This window comes from Lupinus angustifolius, chromosome LG05 (genome assembly GCF_001865875.1).
Source record: "Lupinus angustifolius cultivar Tanjil chromosome LG05, LupAngTanjil_v1.0, whole genome shotgun sequence".
Lineage (NCBI taxonomy): Eukaryota > Viridiplantae > Streptophyta > Magnoliopsida > Fabales > Fabaceae > Lupinus > Lupinus angustifolius.
In genome coordinates, this window is record NC_032013.1 from 45,078 (window position 1) to 50,719 (window position 5,642).

Genomic DNA, 5,642 nt, shown 5'->3' on the forward strand with positions numbered 1-5,642 from the left:
AAATTTGCGTTGCAGGATTTGTTTTCTCTCTCTCTCTTTACTGTTTTCAATCGATTAATTTGTATATTGGATTCAATTGATACATTCTGTTCATTTGCTGTACTGGATGCTATTCTGATATACAAATCTGTAAGCTCTGTATTCGTTCTATTATCGGTTAATTGTTATGCATTTAATCGCTTCTGTAATTGCTTACTGTTTCTGTTTAATCGAATAATATTGTTGTGTTAATCGATTATCCTATTTCTGTTAATCGATTAAAATTGTTTCTGTTAATTGATTAAAACTGTTCTTTTTGTTAATCGATTAAGATTGTTCAAATAATTGATTATCTTCCTTCATTAATCGATTAAATAGGGTTGATTCAGCATTAAGTGTTGATTTTCGAAAAGCGATAGTTCTAACCGCGACACCTATTCAACCCCCCCCTCCTTCTAGGTGTATTGTAACCACTGATACCTAACAAACCTAATAAGTTAGTCATTAAGTTAGTCAGTAACTTAGTAAGTCACATAGTAACCCAATAAGTTAGTTTGTAAGTCATTAAGGCAGTCTGTAAGTCAGTAAGTCAGTAAGTCAGTAACAAAGTACGTTAGTCACTAAGTCTGTTACTAACTTAGTAAGTCACTCAGTATCACAGTAACTCAGTCACTAACTCAATAAGTTTATTAGTAAATAATGGTGTAATAATAATTACTATTTCACAATTTACAATTATCAAATCACATATTTTTATCATAATAGTAATTAATGCAAAATAGATTTTATTATTTAAAATATTTCAAAAATAAAGAAATTTAGAATTATATTATGTTGAAAGAATGAAATTTTAAAATTGAAAAGTATATAAAAAGGTGGAATTTCAGAAAGCATGGACATTATGAAAATTTTGTTTTTACCTATAAAATAATAAATACACATATTATGGTACCACCTTTTACATAAATTGATTTTGGTTCGTTATATATGAACCGTTCTAAATTTATAAATAAATTGATTGAATTTTTTTAATTATAATACTAGATGCTCTATCTAATAATAAAGAAATATTTTAATAATATTAGTATTTCAATGAATGAGACTTCCATAATTTAATTAAATATAAAAATAATATATGACAAATAAAGGAATAAATACATAAAAAGTTTATTTGAGTATTTAAAATTTTATAATGTATGTAAGAAAAGAAAAATGCTAAATCATAAGGTAATTTTAATGTTTAATTTTTTGTTCTTATCATTTATTATTTTAACATTTTATTTGCGAAAACATAAAAGATTTATGTTTAATGGTTATTTACAGCGATAAAGAAATAATTAAATGATATCAATATTTGATATGTTTATTATAAAATATTGTAATATTAATACATTAAGTTCAAAATTAATACTTCAAGAGAGAGTGAGACGCTTAAATTTAAGATAATAATGTGAATATGATAAAAAAAACGCATAATTGAAAATTATATATATTTAATTATTTGATTTTATAATACTAAAATATGTTTGCAAGAAAAGAAAATGCTAAAATATCATTGTTCTAAGTAAGGAAGTGAGTAGGTGCAAAAATCGAAAGGTGAACTCTATAATTGTAATAAAACTCGTGGAGTGTTAATATAATTTACTCATATGTTAATATTGAAAAAGAAAAAGTGTAACACAAGCGCATGCATTTTAGAGACATTTTAGTTACATCAAATGAATTGAATTTCAAAAAATTCAATTGAGTGTTATATATATCATTAATATATATAAATGTAAAATATGATGTAATTACATATACTCTTTAATTTATTTAGAGCTTCTGTTCTCTTTCTTATTTTTGGTGGGTTTTACTCTTTATTTTTCTATGAATGACACTTGTCTATTTGATTTTACAGTAAAAAACAAATATCTTTGCTTTAGAAAATTCAAAATTTTGAAGTTGTGTCAAACAATAATCAAGTTAAAGATTATTTTTTTATTCCTTTAGCGAAAGTAATTTTTTTATAAGAATTTCTACCATATAAAGATTGTACAACTCACATAATAAGAATATGAAGTCATACACATGGAAATGTCTATTAACATACTACTGTATATAAATAAAGTATATTAAAAAAGTAATAAATGAGGTTTTAATAAATACATTTATTTCTATTTATTAATTTAAATGAATATATTTATTACTATTTAAAAAACATTAAATATAAAGAGTGACATTAAATGATGCTTTTCATAAAAGATATCAAAACATTAAATGATGTTTTTTATTTTCATTATTATTATTAGCATATTGACAACCTACTTTCTTATTGTTTGTACTGTGTACTCTACATGTTATAAATGTTAAATATAATAAATTGTGTTAGATATTATAATTTGCAATAGAATATATTTAATTGGAATAATTGTTTAATCTTAAATAAAGGATACATATAAAATTGTGTTCAAGAGGAACAGAGTATTACACTCCAATTCTTATTGGGACTCGTTTTCATCCGAGTTATAATCTAAAGTTTGGTAAGTAAAAAATAAGACAATATGTTTTAATTTAAAAAATGACATGTTTTTAGTTCAAGCTCAATTTGATGGCACTATCACCTCCAAATAATGTTATTATATTTTGTATGCATAAAAAAAATTGATCATAATTATAATCATGATTTTATTCTTATTATGTCATAATCTCATTTCACATATAGATGAGCATTAAATATTACCACAATCTAACATAATGAAATTTGTTAAAGTAAATATGAAATGTCTACATTAAATCTCAATTGAATTACAAAAAATTAGTATGTTAAGACAAAGAAGGAAAAAATAATATTTTCTAAAACTAATTATAAGAAATTTCTTGATACATACCTTATGACGGAAAAACTTTGTACTAGAAAAAAAATAGTGAATAAATAACGACTCTTATACAGAGTATAAAACACGACATGATGAATCTGTGACTCTCAAGAGACGTGTGACTATTAAAAACTGTTGAGTTGTTCCTTACAATCATTGGTTATTGTTCCTTATCTTATGAATGAATTCTTATTTTATATATTTCAATATTATATATTTGTTATAACCAAACGTATTCCTTACCATATGGGTAAGAAACTAATTGTTTTGAGGTGTATGATTCTTCTTCATAACAAGTATCGTTAAGAGAAATAGAACTTTTGACATATTATTTTATACACAAATTCTATATTATTTGATAAATTCAATATAATATATAATATACTATATAAAGTCAAACCATAAAATAACAACAATCATGTAGTAATTTCTACTCTCATATTTTGCCCATAATATTTTTCTTTCTGCAATAAAATCATATAATCATACATAACAATTATTAATATATCTCACTTTAAATTGGACATTATAATAAATTCGAAAAATTATAACATAAAGTAAATCAAGTAAAAAAAACATTCTAATTTTCTAAAATAAAATATATACAAATAGAATACTTAATAAAAATACTTAATATCATAAAATAAGAATGAGGACGGCAAATAAAAGTTTATGTTGATACGCTAGTATCTATAAAGGTAAAATATGATATAATTATCATCATGGAGTAACATCCACTTTTTTGTTTTGTCCTTAACAATTTTTAATTTCTATAAAAAGAAGTCATATAATCCTAGATAATCACCACAAACAAAAAAATATAAATAAAGTGCACCAAATAAAAAAAATTAATATAAGGTAATTAATGTAATTTACAACTTATCACTCACATATTATATATCAAAATAATAATTAATGCAAATTATAAATTATTCTTCAAATTAACACCAAATTGGTCTAGTAGCATAAGACTTTACTAGATCCACATGAGGACAAAAAGATTAAGGGTTCCATTCCCGAGAGCGACACTTGTTGGAATTAGTACTATAATAATATGTATGTAGTATAATGAAGAAAAGGATATTGATTGGGCACTTGATATGTTTTAGTCGAGTTAGGATCCTCTATAATATTGAAGAGGTAAGTTCATAAAAAACAACTAAAAAATAGAATAATGTGACACTTTTATCCTTTAGATATAATAGTATGACACTTTTACTTTTCAATACAAATACAAAAACTACAATTTACCTCTTCAATAATATTAGAGGTGATTCTTTTTTGTTTAATCTTATCCCATTCTCACTAATCTTGTATATATATAAGAAGAAATATATCTCTAATTAATATCATTCCAATAGTCATTGTATTTATCAATTACCATTCTCATCCATCATATCATGGCTGCTTCAATGAACAAAATTGTGTTATCATCATTTACATTAGTAACAATATTTGTTATATTGCAAATGATGAATAGTGTGGAGTCATTCAGTTTTATTCCAAGAGTAGTTGTTGGAATAGCAAACAAACTTCCAAATTTGCAATTGAGCTTTCATTGCAAGGACAAACATCGTGATAACGGGTTTCATACTTTGGCTCCTGATCAAAATTACAGGTTCGGGTTTATAATTTCTCCCAATTTTATTAATCGTACGCAATGGTTTTGCCTCTTTAGTTGGGATGGAGAAAGTCACAACTTTGATATTTATGTTCAAATTAGAGATAATTGCTCTTATTGTCAATGGTTAATTCTGAAGTCAGGGGCATGTAAGTATTATTCCAACCATCTTGATTGCTTTCCATGGAATACCACAGGACAACATGAACTTCAAGAGAGGAAGATGTTTCTTATTTCTAACCCTTCTACACAACAAGAACCAGCTCTTGCTCTTGAACCACTTAATTCATACGGAAGGGATTAATAATAATAATAATAATATATTATGTAAGTTAGCTTGTTTGATTTAGTAATGCTTCAATTAAATAATATTTGAGCTTTCTTACTAGTCTGCCATTTTTATAATTTATATTTGTAACTCATATGTCATGAATTAAGGCAAATGAAAATAAAGTAGTGTATCAACATGATCACTTACTTTCCATAAGTTTTGAACTTGATAAATCTAAATAAAAAATTAGAGATAAGGACAGCTTGATCACTACACTCAAATCCTTCTTTGGTGGCTTGATTTCCGTCCTACTCGATTAATTAAGATTATATACTCTCTTCTTTGGTCTCATGCTTATAACATTTTATTGATGCCTTTTATCCTTCTTACTACCTCTATCCCTCTTTTTAATTACACAAAGAAATGGTAGACACGTAGCAAGAACTAATATCTGAATGACTTCACTGAATTTTGGTGTTAGGTGCTATAAAATTTTAAAAAAATAGCCCGATGTGTAAATAATAGTGAAGAAATAAAATAAAATAGGTCCTACAAAAGATTAACTTAGGTCTTTATTAAAAGACTCATAGAAGACACATCCTTATAGAAAATAGCTTGTTTGAAATGATGGCCCTTCATGTCAACTTCTTAATATTTTTATCTTCTTGTTATTATAATTTATATATATCATTTTAATTGTCAATTTAAAATAATGTATGCATACATTACATTAACTTGGAGCACATATGCTATCTTACAGCTTTGTATCACTTATTTGCCAGAAAATATGATTGACCATAAAAATATTTAATAATTACAACTTTAATTTAAATGAAAAAATTCAACCAATCAGAATTGATGGCACATGGAGTGGTACAAAAAGTGGGATAACAGATATGGTGCCACATAAACT

General features: G+C 24.9%; 1 long non-coding RNA gene across 1 annotated transcript; it reads left to right on the forward strand.

Annotated features, from left to right (window-relative positions):
* Positions 4,208–5,212, forward strand: LOC109347125. The gene is made up of 2 exons (XR_002107561.1): positions 4,208–4,455; positions 4,598–5,212. It is a non-coding gene; the product is annotated as an uncharacterized LOC109347125 (long non-coding RNA).